Below are 14,377 nucleotides of genomic sequence, written 5' to 3'. Positions count from 1 at the left end.
GCATGCACGATTGGCGTGCAATAAGGCAAACCCATATAACGCACACATATACAATTTACATATAGTCACAATATTTTCCGTGTACCTTTAAAGTACGTACGAATGAGCCCTGATTACATGCATATATATTGTTGCATTGCATGCCTACGTCCATAAACTGTAATATTAAAACCCCATGCAACCATATAACATTCAATCAATGGCCGCAGAGCGCTTCAAAATCTACATATTTCCCCCCCCCCCCCACAATGCGTGCTAATGACCATGAGGGTGTGGTATACCTTACAGAGGACATTGTCTCATGAGTCGCTGTGCAAAGCCAAGAACCCCCGCTTGCAAATGGAACATTCCACTCATCACTGCCTTGGCACACGAGCCGGCTGTGCTGAAGCCCATTGCTTGTGCATGATTCTGGCATTAAATGTGGGACAATCCATTGCCTTTTTTGGGGGTGAGGGCAAGGCGACTCGTATAACACCATCTGTTATAACTTGCATAAAATTGCCAGTTACCCCCTTCCGTCGTGTCTCCACGGTGTATGTTTAAGTTACGTATCTCTGCTGTTTAAAAATATATATTTTGCCAATGGCCACCAACGCTGTATAGACAATGAGTAGAAATGTCAGATTATTGTTCCGTTTTTGTCTTCCTGCGGTAGATGGGATAAATGCCCGCAGAGAGTTAACACATGAGTATTTCCCTCCACGGAAATTATGCATGGAGAATGGCAAGGGCGCAAGTGCAGTAAAGCAACACGCTGTAATATGCATTTACAATTACTGTACGTTATATTGCATTCAGAATTTACATCTGTTTCATGTTGCTGTAATGTGCGTATTATGCGCCGAATTGCATAGAGCTTACATTAGTCACCACATTGCGGCCAAGCCCTTCAGCTGTGTATGCTGCTTATGTACAGGGCCGGCACGAGGAGGGGGTTACTGGGGTGGGGCCTGCACCGCCGAAATGTCCCTTTGGGCCACACCCAGGTTCACTCTCCTTAGCGGTGAATCACTGTCACAGTGCCCCCCCCCACTTCGTCCAAGGAGAATTGGAGTTGGGCCAGGCTACGCATATGAGTGCGTGTACAACTGCTAACGACTGCTAACATCAGTGACGGTTATCTGTTGGCCACGAATCCCCATGACTAGCATTCGCTGTGGAGAGCCCCCCTTCAACCAGCAGCGGACAAAGGGCTGTACGTGTGCACACGTGTGGCGTTCGAATGTTGTCTGGCCGTGTGTGCGAGTTCATTGATCTTGGCCTCCATGCAATAACCCCTCTCGCGCACAAACCTGCTCGAGGAATTGCCCAAGAGCATTTTTTTTAAATACCGTAGCGTCATGAATATTGAAATTCAGAAATAAAATGTGAACGGGTGTTAAACGAGCAAAACGGTAATCACGGTAGGGACGATACGATCATCGCGCACGTTGCATCGTACGATATATCGTATCGTACGATATATCGTATCGGATACATCGTATCGTATATATCGTATCGTAAGTAACACACAGCGGCAACCCCCGGATGCTGGCGTAGGGTTTTAACGGTCCCTTTGAGGACATAACGCGTTTGACAGTGCAGCCTGATTTGCTGTTCAGATCACGTTCCGGGAAGATGCCAGAGCTCTCTGCCTTTGCGTCTCGTGCCGTTACTCGTACGACAAATGGAAGGGATACAGAGGCTTAGTTTTAATCACACGTAAACGTGGCACATTAGATGCGGCATATGGCACTGCAGTTGAGGGACATGCATGCCTGTGTGTATTCAAACATGCAAAATGTATCATACCGAGGTATTTGGACGAAGAAATAATTAATTTGGAATAATATGTAAAAAAATCGAACAACTATCCCTAACAATGATGTGCAATTATGAGCAAGTTCAGGGTGATTGATGTTTGGTATATAACGACGAGCAATACAAAATTATCTCAACAATTAAATGTATTTTTTTATTTAAAGCTTTCGTGACTGCAGGGATTCATATTCTTGCTGTGGTTTTCACACCTGATGATGATTGCTTGTGTTGCAGTCGAAACGTCGTGATAATTTTATTGTTTTATATATTTTTTTATTTTATTGTTTCCATTCTACGTGACTTTACAGAAAGAACCAAGAATATAATTAAATGTATCATAATATATAACAAAGTTTTGCTGGCTGAAGGGAGGGAGGGAGAGACAGACGGTCAAATCCAAAGGACGCTATGGTTAATCTTCTTTGGTTCTTTCGGTAAAGTCACGTAGAATGAGCATAAAATAATAAAAATAAAACAATAAAATTCTCACGACGTTTCGGCCACAACACAAGTGGCCTTCTTCAGGTGAAAGGAACAACCATGTCGGGACGACAGAGCTTCAATGAACGCTATTGTTTTAATTTATTATTTTATTCTCATTCTACGTGACTTTACCGAAAGAACCAAAAAGGATGAATCCTTGCAGTCACGAAATCTTTAAATCGAGACGCTATGGCTGCTTTTTATTTTATGTACATGCAGCTTCATCTATCAAACTTGTTAACCAAACGTATTTGCATATTTATATGAGAGCAACGTGCTTGGATGAGTGCAGTATAGCCAAATCCATTGTCATACCGTAGCAGACACTCTCCTCTCCAACACGCCGAGACAGTTAAAGGGTTCCAGTCCGTTATATTCGCACCACCGATTATCACGTTTGGCTACGTACCGTACGAATGAAGTTCAACATACATACATATGCCACTTCCGTCACACACAGCTGTCCTCTCGTCCCTCCATCGACGTTACCCTCTTATCCCCACGGTCCCCTCCCCCCTGTCACCTCATTCCCAGCCATCAATCACATACCCTCACATCACGGACCACGTTCTCATCTCCAGGCCACCTCCCTCCACACCGCGGGGGTTGCTCTCGGTCAACTCGATGCAGGGATTGACGTCAGCGTGTAAGGGAGTAGGGAATGCTGATGTTGTGATGATCGTTACGGAGGGCCGTCACACCGCTATACAGTACTTCGACGCTTCTCCTGCGCGTACCTTACTCGTCTTCACAAATCTGCACTGACCAGCAGAGTAGAAGGTGTTGTCAAACAACCCCCACTATCTGCATGGCAGGAGGATTCATTCATCTGGCGGTGGACTGTTAAAGAGCACTTACGCATCTTGATCACCGAAGGTTTTGACTCTCTTTGCACGAATGTACAAGTGCGACTTTTATCAGTCGAGATATCTTGTTAAATCATCACAAACAATCCCAGGGATCAGAAGCAGAGTAGTGTGTTATGAAAAGTGGGGTTTGGGCTTTGACGGCACTTATCAATGCGGGCTACCTTTAAGGCAGCAAAACTTGTTAGAAAAACACAAGTTTACGCATTCAAACTATTTTCCATGCGGCTGTTGACCAAACGAAACAGAACTCATGGCATTATTACAATGTGGATATGATGAAGGGGCACGTTTTGCAATTTTGCTTTGGAGACAAGTATGTATATATGTTTTTTTTTTACATATTGAAGAGTATAATATAGTAAAACAGCGGGAATGTGCACACATGATATCATTCGCCGTGAAATTGCGTCCAGAATTGTTTTTAAAATGTCAAATAGGCAATCCCTGAATGTCACGTGAGTGATCCATAACAACGGACTAGGGCAATGCATGCATCAAAACGTATTTTATTTTTAAACCTCCTTTACTTTATAAGGCGATGTTTATTTTACAATCACCTTGGTACAACATAGGTATAAAATGAACTGGCACAAGTTAATAAGGTCTCCGTGTTGACCCCACGTGGCCTATTAAGTGCAATGAATTGATGGTCTGAATTTGGTTGGTTTATGGCGTCCTATGCTTTGATGCCTTTTCAAGGCATTGGCCACTTGGGAAAAATTAAATTAAAGCGAATTTATGATTTCGACTTCAAGTCCGTAGCAGATACTGTGTGTGTGTGTTTTAACAGAGAGAAGAAACTACATTTGTGTTGTTTAATCAATTTAAATGCAACATGATAGCTAGCACGAGGTGCTGCACACACTCTGAAACAATATGTAAAACAAATATATGCGTATGGAAACTTGCAGGCTTCTTTCTTTTACTATGAAGCTTTCCTCAATGACTTTGAGAGGCCAGACAATCATTGAACACCCGGGACAGCTGTTTCAAGAAGTTTGCTGATCAATAGTCTCAAGTTGGCTCTGGAAACTTCAGCGGTTCTGCACACCGCACTATGAAATCACAATGCATCATTACCCAGCGACTCCGTATCTCCTTCGAGGTGGAAAAATGGGCCTGGGGACAGAATTCAAAGCAAAAAATAGCAAGTTATGCACTGTAGATTGCTAGAAAAGGTGTGGTCATGAATCAACGTAAATATGCAGATTACACAAAAGTAGAATGCACATTGTGTCATTTGTCATTTTATCTAGACATGATGTCAAGATGTGGGTAATATACGCGGATGAGGCGAGGTGAAGAGTGGAATTGTCAGGTGCGGGAGAGAAAGGTGTGAAGGGGGATGGGAGAGTTTGTTACGGCAGTGTCACAATGGCAACTTGTGTGCCTCACACCAACAAGGACCTGGGTTCGATTCCCGACTCGGGCGCCTTTCTCTGTAAAGTTTGTGTTCTCACCCTGTTCTGCACGGATTTCCTCCGGTTTACTCCCATAGATAAAAAAAAGTACAATGTACAGTGAGGGAAAAAAGTATTTGATCCCCTGCTGATTTTGTACGTTTGCCCACTGACAAAGAAATTATCAGTCTATAATTTTAATGGTAGGTTTATTTGAACAGTGAGAGACAGAATAACAACAAAAACATCGAGAAAAACGCATGTCAAAAATGTTATGAATTGATTTTCATTTTAATGAGGAAAATAAGTATTTGACCCCTCTGCAAAACATGACTTAGTACTTGGTGGCAAAACCCTTGTTTGGCAATCACAGAAGTCAGACGTTTCTTGTAGTTGCCCACCAGGTTTGCACACATCTCAGGAGCGATTTTGTCCCACTCCTCTTTGCAGATCTTCTCCAAGTCATTAAGGTTTCGAGGCTGACGTTTGCCAACTCGAACCTTCAGCTCCCTCCACAGATTTTCTATGGGATTCAGGTCTGGAGACTGGCTAGGCCACTCCAGGACCTTAATGTGCTTCTTCTTGAGCCACTCCTTTGTTGCCTTGGCCGTGTGTTTTGGGTCATTGTCATGCTGAAATACCCATCTACGACCCATCTTCAATGCCCTGGCTGAGGGAAGGAGGTGCTCACCCAAGATTTGACGGTACATGGCCCCGTCCATCGTCCCTTTGATGCGGTGAAGTTGTCCTGTCCCCTTAGCAGAAAAACACCCCCAAAGCATGATGTTTCCACCTCCATGTTTGACGGTGGGGATGGTGTTCTTTGGGTCATAGGCAGCATTCCTCCTCCTCCAAACACGCGAGTTGAGTTGATGCCAAAGAGCTCCATTTTGGTCTCATCTGACCACAACACTTTCACCCAGTTGTCCTCTGAATCATTCAGATGTTCATTGGCAAACTTCAGACAGGCATGTATATGTGCTTTCTTGAGCAGGGGGACCTTGCGGGCGCTGCAGGATTTCAGTCCTTCACGGCGTAGTGTGTTACCAATTGTTTTCTTGGTGACTATGGTCCCAGCTGCCTTGAGATCATTGACAATATCCTCCTGTATAGTTCTGGGCTGATTCCTCACCGTTCTCATGATCATTGCAACTCCACAAGGTCAGATCTTGCATGGAGCCCCAGGCCGAGGGAGATTGACAGGTCTTTTGTGTTTCATCCATTTGCGAAAATCGCACCAACTGTTGTCACCTTCTCACCAAGCTGCTTGGCAATGGTCTTAGTAGCCCATTCCAGCCTTGTGTAGGTCTACAATCTTGTGCCTGACATCCTTGGAGAGCTCTTTGCTCTTGGCCATGGTGGAGAGTTTGGAATCTGATTGCTTCTGTGGAGAGGTGTCTTTTATACAGGTAACAAGCTGAGATTTGGAGCACTCCCTTTAACAGTGTGCTCCTAATCTCAGCTCGTTACCTGTATAAAAGACACCTGGGAGCCAGAAATTTTTCTGAGAGGGGGTCAAATACTTATTTCCCTCATTAAAATGCAAATAAATTTATTACATATTTGACATGGGTTTTTCTGGATTGTTATTCTGCCTCTCTTCAAATAAGCCTACCATTAAAATTATAGACTGATCATTTCTTTATAAGTGGGCAAACGTACAAAATCAGCAGGGGATCAAATACTTTTTCCCTCACTGTATATATTTGGAGTTTGCATGTTCTCCCCGTGGTGGTCATGTGGATTTTTGTCCAGGTCCTCCGGGTTTTCCCTCCACATTTAAAAACATACATTTAGAGCGTTTGGCTGCTATCAATTTCTACATAAGCCACTTCGTTATCATTTGTGATAGCCAGGTCGCTTCTGGAAAATAGCTATACAGCTCAGTGGGGCCTTGCCTGGTCAAAAATAAATTCATGATTTTCCTAGGTAAATAAGCATAAGATTAATAAACACGCTCGCAGGAGATAGCAATAGAGCAATGGATTTTTCAACGTGTCTGTGCAGAGCTTGAGGTTTCTTTTTCTTGAGGATCAGGTTTTATCTCACATATATGGATGGAATTGGCCTAATATCTCAATGCAGGACTATTAGTGAAAAGGGTCTCGAGTCTCAGGGAGGCTCTCCTGGGTAAATCAAATAATTAAGTTTTTCAAATTAATAACTACAAAAAAACTTTTTTTTAATTTTCGCATGTAAGGCCCACTGAGCTGTATAGCTCTTTTTTTAGAAGCGACCTATCTATCACAAATAATAGCTCAACGAAGTGGATAATTATCATGTGGAAATTTATAGCAGCCAAATAATCTAAACGATGTTTCTAAATCAATAATTGAAAGGGCCAACGGTACACGCAGCTAACGAGAGGGAGTTCGAGTCACAAGAAGAAGCTGAGGAGAATCAGTGACTACCCAAAGTATTACATATTTAGTGGGGTCTATTGAGGCGCACACTCAATTTGGAGGCAACGCTATTTATTAGCGCATAACAACCAACGTGGACAACTATACACAAGGTGGTGACCACCGTTCCTAATCTCACTAAAAACTCGGGGAGTACTACACAGCGTGACCACGGCAGGTGACGGGCTGCCTGGTCACGAACGACGATCGGAGACTCGAGGACCGTTTATGGCGTCTTCATCCCGGGGTTGAAGAGCCCCGCTCTCTGTTCACACGCCGCTTATAACTCCCGTGGCGTGGCCGGCTCCGCCCCAGGCCACGCCCCCCCTTCTCGATCCTTCGAGAAGGTCCGGGCCCCCAACCACGTGACCCCCAAGCTCCCCCATGGGGCCCCTAGCCGCCTTTAATCCGGTCACGTGTCCTGTTGGGTTCACGCAGAGTGTCACGGCCTGACACGACCTCCGTGACACCCGCCGACAGCACCCTTACCGAGCCAACACAGTAGTGACATCATATGTCCTTGCGCTCGTACAGTTCCGACACAGTAGTGACGTCGTATGTTACTACACATATATATGCACGGCATATGACGTTTCTGTGTGTACCTGCCGTATACGGCATAGCAATGTGAACTAAGACAGCTTTATTGACATGAGCAAATAAAATACACGGTCCTCTTGTTTATTGCGCCATGAATATAAATAAAATATGTTTGAGCCCATCAGCCAATTGGCCTTCCGTCCGGACTTGTTACCCATCATGTTTCGCAACGGCGCGTAATGCATTTTTATGACGTCAGGAAAAGGCTCACCGCTCTGGCAGTCACCATGAAAGCCACTTAAGGGCCCGCAATTTTCATTGATGTCCATAAATTTATCTGACAAGGGAGCTCCGCAGGAATTGGGATGGAATGGATAGATTGATAATAAAAGGGGTTGGTAAATTAACACCAATCAGCACGGCTTCGGATCAATTAGATTAATTAAGAAACTGTAAACCATTGATTAAAATAATTCACAGCAGTTAGGAAAATAACCTGGGAAATCGGGTGGTCTGAGGTGACAGGAACACCGGGACATGTCGTGGGAAGAATATCTCTCGGTTCCGGGAGAGGTGAGAATTACATGTGAACGCATCTTTCTTGGGCCGTGTGTTATTACGCAACTGGCAAAAATAAAACGGGACCTTTAACATTCCAGGAAAGACTTCGAGATTTCCCAGAGCAGCTGTCTCAACGAGAGGACAATCCTGGTAAAGCCAGGACAGGTGGTAACCCTGCTTTGAACAGATTCATATTGTGACCTACACACGTTAAAGTGGCAGATCACTTATTTGTAATTATGTTAAAGGCTAATGTTGTGAGTTATTTTTTTTAATGGTAATGTGCCCTTTTATCAAGGGACGACTCTGTCTTGGCTTGCTGTGGTCTGGGACTGCTTTGTAGTTGTTGTTGTTGTTATAGTTGTTTTTGCTGCCTAGCCCAATCTTGATAAATTGTACTGATATAATTAACGTATTTATGATTTGACTTGCTAACCATTTTCTCTATTTTGCATTCCTAGCATTTTTTTGTATTGTTTGTTGCTGTAATTTGCTGACCCGCTCACATTGGACCTCTGTGAAAAAGAGCTTCACAGCTCTTCGGATTCCTCTTGCAGTCTAACCAAAGAATCTGAAATGAATTGTATTCATATTCTTGGTTCTTTCGGTAAAGTCACGTTGAAGGGAAACAATAAAATAATAAAATATATATTAAACAATAAAATTATCACGACGTTTCGACTGCAACACAAGCAGTCATCATCAGGTGTGAAAACCAACCGATTCACACCTGATGATGACTCCTTGTGTTGCAGTCGAAACGTCGTGAGAATTTTATTGTTTTATATATTGTATTATTTTATTGTTTCCCTTCAACGTGACTTTACCGAAAGAACCAAGAATATGAATCACTGCAGTCTCGAAAGCTTTAAATCAAAATGAATTGTATTGTATTACACACAAAGTGCTTGCCACAAATGAACCACAACACATTGCTGATCTCGTCAAGGAACGTAAACTATCACGTGACAATCCAGTCACCCTCGCAGCGGCTTTAGGCTCAGCTGTCGAACAAAGACGGCCACTGCATCGCGTGGCGCTTTCGGATGCGCTTCTCGGCCGTCTGGAACACTCTTCCTTCCGATATTAGGAAGCCACTGGAATTACGCACTTTTAAATAATCTAGATTGAAAATGCATTTCTTTAAAACTGCATTTAGTGTTTAGTTGTCCTTTCCCTGCACCTCCGATTAGTAAGGTTGGCTACGTACAGTGCGAAAGAAGTTCTACATACATACATATAGTTGATGTCGATGCTGTGTTCAACCCTCGGTCTTTTTCCTCTCATGTATGCGTATTCTTATTTGTATTAACGTGCTGCTGAATATGCAAGTACAATACGTTCTACGAAGAGAACGAGATTTTAAATATGAATGAAATTCTGCGTATTATTTGTATTTCCATGTCTGCTGGATATGCAAGTACAATAAGTTTTACAAAGAGAACGAGACTTTAAATATCAATGAAATTCTAGGGACACGGAGCGACCGCATGCCGTGCAAATCCCAGCCAAAGCAAGAAACCTCTCCAGTGACCCTGCCCACAGCCACTCACCCTTCGAAATATAAAAACATTCCGCACGTGGCATTCCGCCTCTATTCCAATGGCACGGTCTTCCGAGCTACCCACCCCCTGTCATCTCGTGGGAGTTGACAGCTCCCTCTGGGCACAATGACTGTCATTGATGGGGACGTGCTAGTGGCCTAAGGGCTGCTTGATGGTAAGCCAGAATGTGGCGATGGCGGGTGGGTGGATGGGTTAGTGGTTGGGTGGGTAAATGCCCTTCAAAACCCGCTAGTTTTTCTCTTTCATTCCCAATTAGGTTGCGCATTTCTCCATCCCCTCCCGAGAAGTGGCAAATAAGCACCTGGGTGAAAATCTCACGAACAGAGAGATGAACGCTTTAACCTGCATTATAGCCCGGCCTGGCTCTCGGCGAGACGTAGGAAAAGATAAAAAGGGAAGGAAAAATGCGTTAAGACGGCGACAGATACGTTGGATGTTTTTACCACAATGCTTAACTCCACCGGGGTGTTTTTGGGTGGTTGTGCCGCAGGCCGTTTGGCAATGATGCCCAACGTTTTAGCTCCACGTTGCTGGGTGGGAGCTCCTTCAAGAACTGAGAGCTCCCGGCATGTGGAGCGAAACGTCGGACATCACGCCAAACAACTCGCGGCATTTCCGAAAGCACGTCGGAGAGCCGTACAGCAGCATAGCCACGACGACAAACGCAGTTGAGCTGCAGGGAAACATTTAAAAAGCAATGGTGCCCAACCACAAACACTGAATGAGCAAATGCTTGTTGAAAAGGGCCCAGCGATAAGCAATACCGCTTCGCTATTTTATTTTAACATTCACTTCTGTTAAACTTTGAATTTGTATATTATTATTACGTTTTTTTTGTGTTACCGTGGACCAATTTGGATTTACGAAAGCGTATAATGGCTGAAAGAATCGTTAATAGCGCAATTATACACTTGGACGCGTCCGTGAGCCTTATGAAATTACGCAAGGCGTTCGGTGGAGGCGGGAGCAGGGTTCGCCACTCCATTGCTTTGTCACAATTGAGCGCAACACGAATCAATAAAATAATTGGCGATACACGTGTAAACAAGGCTTCTGCTCTCTAACGCGAGCAGTGCACGCAAGGCGCAGAAGCGTTTTGACAATTCGCCCCGCGTGCCTTTCCCCGGGTTGCGCCGCTCGGCACGGGGCCCGACGCTTGTGCCGCTTCACGTGCCGGGAGCTTGTTCGGTCAGCTGCTCGTGAGAAGCGGGGTAAAAACGTGAGCTCCTCTGTCCACGTCCCGCGGAGGCTCCCGGCACGTGGGGCAAAACGTCGGACGTCGTGCCGAACAACACGCGGCACAAGCTGAGCACGCATCGGTTAGATAAACTCTGATGAATTCTTCACCTTCAGCCATTGGAACCGATTTTTGTTGTGTTTAGTTTGTTGTCCTTCACCTCGCACCTCTAATTAGCGCGGTTGGCGACGTAACGGTGCGAAAGAAGTTCAACACACGTATACATTAGTATTCAGGTGTGTCCACCCTTTAGGCAATGCATATGTACAGCCCTTTTTGTCAATCTCGTGCTGGGTGAGGGCCTTTCTCCACGCCGTATGGGTCATGAAGGTGCTTTGACCGTACTTAACCGCGCTACTCAATGCGGGTTGGTGCAGGCAAGAAGTCAGTCCATGCGCCAGTTACGATGCCTGAGCTGTCCTCATCTGCGGAGAAAACTAACTCGGTTGCCACGCTGACTCCGCAGAAGAGTTTTCACAAAGCGCCGTCGAGAACTCCCTAGGTACAGGAGACTGGCCCCGTGTCCTCAGAAGGCGTTTAAAGGTCTCTTGTGATCGGCCGTGGAAACGTCTGGAGGTGAAAAATGCCTCCGTTTGGAGACGCATCTTCCCCGGGACATATTTTCGTAACCGAACAGTAAACGTTTAGATATTTATCTAAATCCCAACCGCTATAATGAAAGCATTTAAATGAAGGCGGGGAGCCTCGATGTGGGAGCTTATCCTGTCGATTCCATGACCCTGTTTTGGTCGGAGCTCAATATTTAGTTCATTTCATTTTCATCTGCCAGTGCCTCGCTGCCTCTACGTACAAAATAAATACTCAACACACTGTTTCTGCACAGTGTATTGAGACGCAGTCGCATTTTGACGCTGGGTAAATCCAAATTGCCCTGTATTGATTGCACAATGGAGCTGTTTAATTTTAGGACGTCTGCAAATGAAAGCCATTTGAAATATGCCGCACACATTTTGGGAAATGAACCGACCGGTTTTTTCCCAAAATTTAGAAAAATTGTACAATAGCTAAACGGGTAACCTCATGATTCAACTCAATGCTCGTTGCAGACTCCTTACTTCAAGCAACGGACACTGAGGCATCCGAACCTGGCACTGGCGGGTGCATTATGGCCACGTGGGCAGCATAAGTGATGTTTACATGCGCACAGACACATTACTTATTAATGTTGTCACAGATGGCTGGTTGCGGTAGCTGGGTAATGAGCGTTTGGTGAATGTTGATATCAGTTGTGTGCACAAGGGGAAAGGAGCACATGGTAAGCACAGACTCTAAATCATGAGCAGCAACATTTACCAGTTTTTCTGGGGTGATTGACGATCTGCCTGCATCAACTATTTTACGGCTTTGCGTTTATACATCCCTCTTGTAGCAAACGCTAAAATGTTTTCGGCGCGCGAGGCCAAGCCGCTTGCCCTCGTAACGCACACACACGTGCGCGGCGCCCCATCGTGTTGAGAACAACCTCCTTTCTCCACGTGAGCGCTACGATACGGGGTGGCGACATCGCCGAGTTGCACGTGGCGCGTTTTGCCGCCCATCGCGAAGGTTTCGCGGTTCGAGCCCGACAGCTGTGCCCCGCCGCCTGCATCACGGTGGAGGTGAATGATCCCGTGACGTTCTCCAAGAGAGGGCAGGGTCATGTGCAGTGACGGACTGGGGCTAAAAAAATCGGCCCAGGCATTTGTAAACACACACCCGCCCTAATTCTGGCTATGGCCAATAATTATTATATATATTTTTTATGAGTTGTGGGACAAACTTTATACTTACAAAATTTTGCGATGTGACGTATTAGCGTAATTTTGCTGTGTAATCTCATTTTGCCCATTTGGGCTGGTCCAAAAAAACACAAATGGGCCAGTGAGGAAGAATCTTTTGGGGCTGCCGAATATGGGGACTTAAAACTAAGAGCGTACATAAGCAATGAAGCTTACACATTAGAGGAAATACAATATTACAACATTTTACCCTGATCACATTTGGAATTTCCCCATCCAGACGGGCCCCCACCGGCCCTCGATAATGGACCGGCCCACGGGGCATTTGCCCGGACTGCTGCCTAAGCAAATGCCCCGTGGGCCGGTCCATTACTGCCCGGGCAAATGCCCCGTGGGCCGGTCCATCACTACCCGGGCAAATGCCCCGTGGGCCGGTCCATTACTGCCCGGGCAAATGCCCCGTGGGCCGGTCCATTACCGAGGGCCGGTGGGGGCCGGCCTGGCCATGTGTGTCAGAATCGTGGTCTAAAGTGGACAAATGTTGTTAATATGACTCACAAATTATTTGATTCGCAAAAGCCACATGCAGCAGTGTCATTGCCGCCTACTGGCCGACGAATGCCCATTGTGCAGGCAGGTCATGCGTACGCCCTGTGCTGCACAGGGATACCTCTCACAGAGGTTCCCCTTTTGGCTAGATTGCAGTAGGGAATTGGAACGGTTGAGATGCGATGCGATGTAAGGCGCTTTGAGTTGCTGAGGCATTTAAGCAAGCATCCTTCACATGTCAATCCATATCCTGACACTGGTTACATTCGTTTCTGATGCCGATGACCATCGATATGCCCCTGAAGACACGGACCAAAACTTCGCATGCAGCGCAGCTACCTCCGTATGGAGCTTAGCAGAAGGGAGCAATAACCGATGTCCGAGTTAGAGGAAATCTATTAGTCACAGGAGGTTGCTGCTCATATTTCCATCATCGTCGTCATCAGCAGCGATTTTATGGCGCTCAATTAGCAGCGCGGCTCTCAATGCGTGGCCACGATGAACGTGAATGCGTACAAGAGGCCAGCCAAGTTGGGCAAGGGGAAAACACACCGAACGTGAGAAAAAAAAAAACTACTGCAAGTAAATATAGAATATTGTAAAAAATAAAACTAGTTAATGCTGAAGCATAGGAATTGTGTTGTCGTATACCGCGCATGACAACATAAATCAGTATGGACGGCCGTTAAAACGAAGCTGTTAGATTAAAGACAGAGTCAACCATCGTTCATAGTGAAGGTTTATTTTGGGTGAGATCGTGTAAATATGAATGTGTCGTTAATCAATCGCTACCCGGCATAGCCAATTAGCAAAGTTGCTCACGTAAAAAAATGTCTGTGTCGAGTCGTGGTGGGTTAATGACACATTTCTACTTACGCGATCTAACCCGAAAAAAAGACCTTTATTATGATTTTAATATTGGTTGCGAAAGCCTACTACTGTATGTGTTAATCTCAATAATCGTTACTCCCTCAAGGCTTGCCCACAGCACTCCCTCAGGGATTGCCCATAGCCCATGAGCACTGATGCATAAACATAGCAGAATCATTTCAAAGGCAGCCGAGGAGTCGGCTTTTCTCAGCACCTAGGGAAGAAGATTTCACAAAGCAGGTCTGGAAATGGCTTCTGCCGACATGCTCACTGTATATCGGTGGGACAATGCGAAAAAGTGTGCGAATGAGACGGTGGGTGGGTGGGTAAGTGGTTCGGTGTATATGTATCTATGTATG

This window comes from Petromyzon marinus, chromosome 15 (genome assembly GCF_048934315.1).
Source record: "Petromyzon marinus isolate PM22_M1 ecotype Great Lakes invasive population chromosome 15, UKy_Petmar_22M1.pri1.0, whole genome shotgun sequence".
NCBI classification, from domain to species: domain Eukaryota; kingdom Metazoa; phylum Chordata; class Hyperoartia; order Petromyzontiformes; family Petromyzontidae; genus Petromyzon; species Petromyzon marinus.
Note: the sequence above shows the minus strand (reverse complement) of the source record.